The 10,691-nt window shown below is 38.6% G+C and overlaps 1 long non-coding RNA gene across 1 annotated transcript; it reads right to left on the reverse strand.

The window, feature by feature from the left end:
* Positions 1 to 3,217: 3,217 nt before the first annotated feature.
* Positions 3,218 to 3,964, reverse strand: LOC110682648. The gene is made up of 3 exons (XR_002503426.1): positions 3,860 to 3,964; positions 3,601 to 3,758; positions 3,218 to 3,506 (listed from the first exon to the last, which is right to left on the reverse strand). It is a non-coding gene; the product is annotated as an uncharacterized LOC110682648 (long non-coding RNA).
* Between the last annotated feature and the right edge of the window lie 6,727 nt (positions 3,965 to 10,691).

Consider the following 10,691-nt stretch of genomic DNA (forward strand, 5'->3'; position numbering starts at 1 on the left):
TTGTATACCTAGTATACCTTACGTGCCTAGCGAAGTAGTGATGCCTCGCTTTGGCGTAACCAAACACTACGCGCATTAGTTCGGTAAGTGTTGTTCTAGGAATGACAAATTTGGCTCAATATTATAGGGACCTAGGGTTTGTCTGTTGGTTGATTTAAGTGAACTTAACTAATCATCGCAGCATTTGAAATCCTAAACATGCATCTATCATACCATTCAATCATATATAAACACAATTATATATATAGAACATAAGTAAAAGATGCAATTGGCAACTAGCATGACCCCTTGAGTCTTTGATGCAACTTCTTGACTTGTCTTATTAGAAACGCCGTCTTCGAGACATCTCCACCAACTATGCAACTACTAGTTTCTATGACTAGGACTAATCTAAATATTAAGGTACAAAAATACGCAACGGTACGCGGACCCTATTTAGATTTGCAAAAATACATAACGGATCACAGTCCGTATTTACTATCGTAGTCGGGCCTCACTAGTTGCCATTTTCACAAAACCTGAGATAGAATATAGATTCCATTCATCCATTCACTATGAGTGAATGGCCCATGCATTTTACAACGAAAACAAGTAACAATGTATAACACGCGCAAACTAGTAACTAACTTAGGTGGTTAATCCGATTAACGCGCCTAATCAAAACTAGTCAAAAGTTGTCAACCAATTATGTGATTAAAATGCAATAAATTAGCTCAAGTAATTAACGAAGCTCGCACTGAATTCTGCATCCAACTTAATTAATCAAATTAATTAAGCCGGTTAACCCATATTTTGCCTCATTATTCTGCAAATGCCGGCAAAACCGAGGCCTAGCCTCGTTAGAATAAATAAATAAAATAATTAAAACTGGCCCATTAAACACAAAAAGGTAGCCCACTAAATGGCCAAGTGCCTATCATCAAAGACATGAGGCTAGGCTTGCTAGGCACCAAGGCCCCTTGGCTATGCGTGCTTGGGTGCTGGCCTGCCTAGCTAGCAGAGCACGCCACGCGTGCTGGCACCAGCAGCGCATGCTTGCATGCTGCGCATGCTTGCATGCTGCGCATGCTTGCATGCTGCGCATGCTTGCATGCTGCGCATGCTTGCATGCTTGCTGGCGCTGGCAGCGTGTAGCTGCCCTGCTGATGCTCGCAGGCCTTGCTGCCTAGCAACAAGTGAGGGTAGCCTCCAGCATCCACGTAGCACCACGCATCAATACTCCAAGTGGGCACCAAGCTCGCACACAATAGCGCACTATCGTAGCATGATCAGCCCACACACCTCGGAAACCACATGCAGGCTGCATGAGCAGCCCGGCTAGCCGTAGGTGGTGCTTGGGCGATGAATGCTTCGATGTACGTGCTTTTATCTCGGGATTTAATCCCGATCCACGTTTGACATAAAATTGACTCTAGATTAATTTTAGAATCAACATTGAGCAAGAATGAAAATATAACAAGTCTAACTTAAATAAATTCAATTTTAGTGAACAAACCAAAATTAATTCAAGAACCTTTCTTTAAATTAATTTAGGCTTATCTTGATGCTACAATATTGAAGGGCTATACTTGTAATTAATTTAACAATACATAAATTAATAATGAGATTTGACAAAATTAAAGAGTTTGGAAAAATAAACCCATTCATCTAATGAAAAAACTTCTGGTAAGCCCTAGAGGTCAAAAACGATTAAGAACATCGATTCCACCAAAAATTCACTATTTTTGGGTCGAAATCTGGGTTCGTGAGCCAAAATTACTAAAATACGGATTAAGACGAGTTTCTAACCTAATTAGAAAACAAAACTAGAAATTTAAATCCATTTTAAACCACCTCATTTAATTATTAGTTACAATAATTAGAGTGAGCGCAACTTCGATACCGCTGTTTGGTTTCGTAGTGTCCGACACTACGCGGAAGAGAAACCCGCCCAAGACCCGCCCACTAATTAAAGCAACTAAACATGCAATCACATAATTAAACAACAAAAGAGAAAAAAAGAGAAATGACATTCTTACCCTCGACGCGTGCTTCGCTCGCTTACGAGCTCTTACTTCAAAGCTCTAGCCTCGCAAGTGCGAAGGCCTCCGACGGCTCGCACCCTCGACCCGACCTGAGCGGTTTTTATCCCGAAGGTTAGTCGGGACTTGACCAAAGAAAAACCAGAGTATTACGAAATTAAAAGTTTTCCAACTTTCAAGGAGATGCCTTATTGAGTTCAACTCCAGTGATTTTTCCCAAACCCAAAACTTGGGTATTTATAAGGAAGGGAGCCTTGATCTCCCTTTTCCCATCAATGTGGGAGAATTGCATTTTTCCTCAATTTATTTTAATCAAAAACAAATTAAAATGCAAAGCAATCAACATGCTCTAAGTGGCATATGGAGAGCATAGGTAGGTGAGGACCACCAAAGGGAGGACAAAAATCCCCTTGCTCCCTAAGCAAGGCCATAAGACAGGTCCTTACTTTTGACCGGGCTGACCACGTACACATGGCTGGCTAGCAGCCTGCCTTGGCTGCCAAGGCTGCCCAGCTAGCGCTTAGCATCAAGGCTGGGCTGCCCAGCTAGCTCGCACATGCATGCGTGCAGCAAGCAGGCCACGCACGCAATGTGGGTTGTTGCTGCAATGTGTGTTGCTATGCGAGAGTGTTGCGATGCTCGTGCTAGCAAAGCCCAAAAAGCACTTGCGTGCTGCTAGCCCTGCGATACTGAGGTTGTTGCTGCTATGCTAGCAAGTACGCACATCCACTATACATGCGCGCATAGCTTGCGATGTTGCGAGCTATGCTTTGCGATGCTCAGCATGCTGCGATGGCTGGTGCTGCTATGCTAGCAACACTAGACAAAAAACCCCAATCCCCACCGGTTCAAACCCCCCATTCCCCACCGGTTTTGAACCGTTCTTGATTTAGGGGGTGGCAAATCTTCAAAGATATGCCACCGGTTTTAAACCGGTGGCAAAAAGAACTTTTCCCACCGGTTTTGGGGTGAACCTGTGGCAAAACATGCTGATTTAGGTTTAAGCTGAGCACTTTTCCCACCGGTTTTCAATTGAACCGGTGGCAAAACATCATCATTGCCACCGGTTTTCACACTGACCCGGTGGCAAAAGTGCCCCAAAAAATAAAATTTTTTTTTTTTTTTTTTTTGCATTTTTTTCACTTAAATTGTATCAAATACTTATATATAATCATAATATACATAAAACACATATATTTGCCTCAATAACTTGTAATATTACACTTTAAAAAACTAAAAAAAAAAAGTTAACTATTAACAAAATGAGTAGGTATAGATGAAGAAATCAATACACAACAATTCAAGGCAATAATAAACCTCCATTCATGTTTCCCCAAACCAAGCTATATTCAGAATCCAAAAATCATGATTTCATGGTCGTTTAATGATGTAACGCAAGCCATCATCATCAGCAGCAGCAAAACAACTCATCAGATGTCAGATCTTCATTGATTAACCCGAGTGTCCTTGGATGTTGGCATTGAACTGAGAATGTGAGACATTATAATAGCCTAAGTTTAAAATTCATGATAGAAACAACTACAAGATAAATTAATAACCATAAATGAGGTAGTCTAACCTTATAGAGTTTATGTCTGATGATAGCTATAATCAAAGTGCAGATCTTGAGAATGCTTTGTACTATCTAATTCAGTAGAAAACCGTGCTTCCATCATTTGCAAAAGTTTGGCCTTCACTTCACGTTCTTGTTCACAGGAACTTCACTATATTGATTTCCTGAGGAGAAAAAAATAGTGTTGTAATTGCCTAAAAGTAGAGAACCTTCCTGTTTGCAGGGTTGCAGCCAGATGATTAACTGAAAATTTTATTGTCTTTACCAGCAGCCAGATGATTAAAGACAGTTGAATTTCATTGAAGGACAATCACAAGCATAAACCACCTTCAAACTGAGGAGATATGCAATTGAAAGAACAAAAGCATTGGTTTCAGAAGTCAAAGATTAAACAAGCGTTACTTAACGCATTCCTGTTAAATTAAAGGGAAGCTTTGGTAGATGTTATTACACACATATCACACAAGTTAGCCCAATTCCTTTGAATTGTCCTTCAAGTTAACTATTACCCAAAGTTACTACCATCAGCAATCGTTATTCATTACACTGCAAACATATAGAAGTAGCAATTATATAAACTAGTTCATTCAAAAACTCTAAGCAACCTGGGTAACTTTTACAAGTTAAATCATCCCTTACTTCAGGGTACTTTGCAGGAAAGCAGAAGCATGCTACAAAGACAGGTTACTTCAGGTTTCACTTGAGAATGCTTACTCACATGATTAGGTGTTCATAAATGAAATCATCAAGCAAATATAAACCATGATAGTAGACTTGATGCCGAACTGCAATCAAAAGTTCTAGCAGAAATAAAGAAAATCTAAGACTAGGACAAACTAACTAACATCCGAAATCATGGCTTAAGAACACTAATCTCCTATAGAAACTTGTACCTTAATCAGTGAAGATACTCCGGGGCTAAGTACCCCATTGTCTTAGCTAGAATAGTTGGTTTCCTCAAACTAGAATCTCGGTCATAGACCTCAACCAATCCAAAATCACCAAGTTTAGGGTTAAAATCCAAATCAAGCATCACATTACAAGTCTTTAACATCCCTATGAATGACCTGCCTGTTGCATTATATTCTTCATGCAAGTATCCAAATTTAACATAAAAATCAAGAAAGAGTAGCGATTAAACTACCTATTTCGGTGCTCATTTAACCTTGAGATTGATATATATGAGTAGCTTGATCAGGATATTTATCATTGATTAATTTTGTTTTTTTTTAAAGTAAATAGTAGGATTAATTGAATTCAAAATATTTTAATTTAAATTAAATTTTAAGTCACAAAATAATGGTACAAATATATAAAAAAAATGAATAATTCATGAATCCATCAGGGGTTTTTTTATCCAAAACTTCTCAAACTGTGTTACCTCAACGGACAAACCGGAGCAAATCACAGTGAGAAGTATGAAAGTGAGTCCCTTCATCATATGGATTATCCTAGTGTAACTGTGTAACTTATCATCAACCCCTAACATAGTCAAAACTTCTGCCTAAAAGTCTCAACAACCATTTCATATGATTAGAATCTAATGGCAAATAGTGTTGACTAGAAATTGGGATGAAAATCTCATTTTTTTGACACACATCATTGATGCAAACAAACTGTATACCCCCATTATACAGAGCAAATTGTATTCACTTAAGGTTATATATACCCTATTAACCATCAAGTAAATCATTCTTAAATCACCATCATTATCATACCCATTAGCATAACAATCTTATAGCCATCAAGTACATCAAGGACAAATCACCAACATTATCATAATCATTAACACAACAATCTTATAGCCATCAAGTAAATCCTTCTCAAATCCCCAACATTATCATAACATTTAACGTAACAATCTTATAGCCATCAATTAAATCATTCTCAAATCACCAACATTTTCTCAATCATCAACATAAGCATATTCATCAACATAACAATCTAATAATCATAATCATCATCATAAGCATAAGCATAATCAATATCATAACTATCTCATAATCATAATCTCAATCAATATCACAGACATATATAATCAACATAACAATCTCATAATCATAATCAATATCATATCATAATCACACTCCCAACACCAACAGTGAACTTCACATCACCAAACGCAACCAAGCAAATATAATACCCTCGGCCAACAACAGATCACAGTTGCTGGCATCCAAATATATTTTCCAATACAACTAACCTAAATAAGATAAAATTGAAATAATTCAATAAAAACTAAAAATGGAGAGAGAAGACTTAGCTGAGTGATTAGTATAATTGATTAATATTACTGCCAAATGTCAAGATGAATAAAGCTTTTAGGAGCATATCCATTCTATAAGCTGCCAGAAAAAAGAATATATACCTAAATTGGTGGCAAAATTCAAAAGATTAGATAGTTGGATCAACAAATGCACAATAATTAAAGATTGCGAGATACAATTCAAGAGCACCCAATTAGAAACATCACAAAAGCCTAGAAATCAGAGCAGAGCAAACCCTTGAAAACCCAGAAACTTCGAACAAAGAAAAACCCAGAAATTTCGAACCCAGAAAACCCTAGAAGTTTGAAACAAAGCTCATTCCTTAGAATCTAACATTTCAAATTGAGGAGTATACTGATTAATGGCTTCAAAAAATCAAAACACTCAAAGGGGAAACTAGATACTGCCAGAAAATAAGAAACAAAAAATAAGCACGAAATTCAGAAAATAGGCAATAAAAATTAACACAAATTGATAGAAAAAATCAGATAAAAAACCGAAATTCCAAAAAAAAAAACCGAGAAACCCTGAAACCCGCAATTTCGAACATATTACATCAATTAAACCCAAAAAAATCAAGGCAATTTAACACTTGGTTCTAATGACGGTGGCGGCGATGATTGTTGTGCTTGGTCTTCGACTAAGGCCGGTGGTTGAGGAAGAAGAATGAGAGATGAGAGAAGAAAAAGATGAGAGAACAACGAGAGATGAGGAAGAAGAAGATGAGAGAAGAACGAGAGATGAGAATAGATGGTGGGTTTTTAAGGAGAGAGAGAGGTAGATGAGGAAATGAAAGAGACAGAAAGAGACCGGGTTTTTTTATTTATATTTAGCAAGGGTTTTTTGCACCGGTTTGGTTTGAACCGGTGGGGATAATAAAATTTTCCCACAGGTTTTTCAGGAACCGGTGGCAAAAGTGATTATCCAAAATCAAGCCCACTATTTTTCCCACCGGTTTTTAAGAACCGGTGGCAAAAGGGGGGTGGCTTTTTCGATTTTTCTACTAGTGCAAGCACGCACATCCATCCACGCATAGCCATAGCATACACACGCATGGCACGTAGCTTGCGATGCTTGTGCTGTGCAATGTGCGAGTGCTGGGCAATGCTTGGCACGCTAGCACGTATGCGGTTTGGGACCTCACCTAGCCTAGCACCCGCATGGCTAGGCCAATGCGATGCGATGCTATGGCTTGGCTCGTACTTGTTGCTTGCTTGATTCTACGTCTCCTTAAATTCGAAATTCGGCTTAACTTGTGACGCTCGGTTTGGACACTCTTAGCTCGATATCCGACGTCTTTGTTCGTAATACTCTAATAACTCATCTAATTCTTCGGATTGGTTCATCTTTTGAGATCGGTTACTCGATTGGGGTGCAACCCAAAGGGTTCAGTCAAGATTAAGCCGTAATATTAATTACACATTAATATTACTAATCGGAAGCGGCCTCCACCTAGGCATTCCGATCACTTAAACTCACCGAAGAATTAGCTTTCTGATAATTCAGAACCCTCTATCGGAATAACACACTTGTGGGAAGGACACCATTCCTTTCACATGCTAGCGTGTTAGCAGCAGCCGCACCATTGCTAGCAAGGCCAGCAGCACGCAAATTCTTGTTGTGCCTTACGAGTGATAGCAGCAGCTAGCTAGGCAATGCTAGCGATAGCAGCACAGCAGCAGCAGCTCGCAAGAGCTATCTATAGCAGCACAGCAGCTAGCTAGCACAAGCAACGTAGCAGCAGCAGCCCACATTGCGTGCATGGCCTGCTGGCTGTGCGTGCGTGCATGCGGGCTGGCTAGCAGACCCAGCCATGACGCTAAGCGCTAGCGAGGTTGCGTTGGCTGCCAAGGCGGGCCGCTAGCTAGCATATACTTGTTCGCTTGGTTTGTTAAGAGTTTGCATGGGGAGCAAGGGGTGGATGGTCCCCCCAAGTGATCCTCACCTAACCACTTGCTCTCCCCTTGCCACTTGTCGTTTTGTGATTAATTTGGATATTTAATTTAATTTATAATTAAATTAATTTCCATTTTGCATTTTTCCCAACTCTCCCACATTAATGAGAGATGGGATTTCAAGGGCTCCTTTCCCTATAAATATCAATCATTTGGCATTGGGAAGGAAAACTTGAGTTGTGAACTTGACGGGATCTCCAAGAAGAGAAAACCTTCGTTCTAATACTCTAAGTTCTTTTTGCCCTAGCCCCGACTAAGCTTCGGGGTAAGGGCCCGGTCGATTCGGGGAGTGAGGGTGTTAGCCGTCGGAGGTTCGTGCATTTGCGGGACTCTACGCTTTCAAGTCCGAGCTCTAAGTTAGAGCTAAGCACGCATCAAGGGTAATGATTATTTCTCTCTCCTCTTGTTAATTATGTGATTATGGTTTTAATACATGCTTAGTTACTTTTATTTGTGTGCGGATTTTGGGCGGGTTTCCTTCCGCATGGTGTTGGACATCACAAAACCCAACAGCGATATCAGAGCCGTGTGCATTTAATTATTGTAACTAACAATAAATTAAGGTGATTTAAATGGATTTAAATTTCTTCTTTTGCTTTCTAATTGGATTATATGCTCGTTTTAATTAGTTTCAATCTGGTATTCAAACTAATTTTGGCTAAAGAACCCAGATTTCGACCTAAGACTAGTGAATTTTGGGTGGAATTGATGTTCTAAATTGTTTTTGATGCACTTTGTGGGAGCTCTAGAAGCCAAAATCCATCCAGAAACATGTTTTACAAGGGGTTTTTCGTTTTTGACAAAAAAATTTAAATCTTTAAACCTTGATTAATTAAGGCATGTTAATGTTAGATTATGTGTATGGTTACACCATTAATCTACTGCAATAATAAACTTTATTAAGCATATTTATGAAGTCATAATTTTTTCTTAATTTGGTGAGTTCATTTTTCATATAAACTTGCAATTTCACATATTTGCAAATTAATTGCTTCAAGTGTGAATGTTTTTGGTGAATTGTATTTTTGAAGCCCCTAAAATGTTAAAGATCCAATCTTTAATTGTTTATTTGGTTGGAACTTAACTTTCTAAATTCCATGTTGAACTAATTTTTGATTTTAATCATTTTGAGTTGATTAAAGTCCTAAAAATTTGATTACTCTTCATATTGGAAGGATGTAATTTTTTTCAAGTTTACACAACTTAGTGTTGGAAAATTTTCATTGGATGATTGTGTTTAATTTTTGCAACTCCTTTTATTTTGTCAAATCTCATTATTAATTTATGTTTGGTTAAATTAAGGTTGAGAATAGCCCTCAATTTTTGTAGCATCAAGTTGAGCCAAAAATAATTGAAAGAATGGTTCTTGAATTAAATTTGGTTTGTGCACAAAAAAATTGAATTTATTTAAGTTGGACTTGTTTTATTTTCATTTTTGCTCAATATTTATTCTAAATATAATTTAGATTTAATTTTTTTTCACACAAAAATCGGAATAAATTCCGAGGCATAAGCAGAGGCACAAGCCTCGAGCATAACCCTCGGCTAGCTGGGCTGCTATCTCAGCCCGCATGTGGCTGCTGAGGATGTGTGTTGTGCTTGGTGCGCTAGTATGTGCAAGCAGCAGGTGCAGTGATGCGGGTTGTTGCGCGTGGATGCTAGAGCGTGCCCGCAAGTGCTGCTAGACAGCGAGGCTCGCGAGCACTAGCAGGCAAGCTAGACGTTGACAGTGCCAGCAACGTGCGAGCATGCGTAGCATGTTGCGAGGCTGCTAGTGCCAGCATGCAGGTGGCATGTGCTGCTAACTGGGCTTGCCAGCACCCGCACGCAAGCCTTGGCCTTAGTGCCTAGAAAGCCTAGCCCCATGGCTTGGATGTTATGCACTCGGCCGGTTGTTGGGCTACTATTTTGCGTGTTTGTTTGCGGTTTTTCGCATTAATTAAAAAGAGGCTAGGCCTCGGTTTTTCCCGACACTTGATAAATTATTTTGGCAAAATTTGGTAAACCGATTTAATTAAATTAATTAGATTAATTTTAATTAAGTTGGATGCGAATTTAGTGGGAGCTTCATTAATTATTTGAGTTAATTTTATTGCATTTAATCACATAATCGGTTAACAACTTTGACTAGTTTTAATTAGGCACGTTGATTGGATTAACCACCTGAGTTAGTTACTAGTTTACGCGTGTTTTGCTTTATTGCTGGATTTACTTTGTAAAATGCATGGGTTATTCACGTTAGTGAATGGATAAATGGAATAGATATTCTAATGCAGGTTTTACAAAATGGCAACTAGTGGGGCCCGACTAGGATAGTAAATACGGACTGCGATCCGTTTTGTATTTTTGTAAATCTAAATACGGTCTGCGTACCGTTGCGTATTTTTGTACCTTAATATTTAGATTAGTCCTAGTCTTACTAGTAGTTGCATAATTGGTGGAGATGTCTCGAAGACGGTGTTTCTAATAAGACGAGCCAAGAGGATGCAACGAAGCCCCTTTAAGATTTGAAGACTCAAGTTCAAGGGGTCATGCTAGTTGCCAAATGCATCTTTATTATGCTTTATATATATTGCTTATATAATTGCGATGTTTTATGCATGTTTAGGATTTCGAATGTTGAATGATTAGTTAAGTTCATTTAAATCAACCAACATAGAAACCCTAAGTCCCAAAGATAATTGAGTTAAATTTGTTGTTCCAAAATGACACTTACGGAACTAATGAGAATAGTAATGGGTTGTGCCAAAGTACATCATTACTACTTTCCTAGGAAAGTAAGGTATGTTGGTGCGCTTGCCAAAGCAAGGCATCGAATACACGTTAGTTTTTGTTAGACTCAACGATATCAGTAAGGAGTCCTTAGATGTCATGG

Source organism: Chenopodium quinoa, unplaced genomic scaffold (genome assembly GCF_001683475.1).
Source record: "Chenopodium quinoa cultivar QQ74 unplaced genomic scaffold, ASM168347v1, whole genome shotgun sequence".
Taxonomy (NCBI): domain Eukaryota; kingdom Viridiplantae; phylum Streptophyta; class Magnoliopsida; order Caryophyllales; family Amaranthaceae; genus Chenopodium; species Chenopodium quinoa.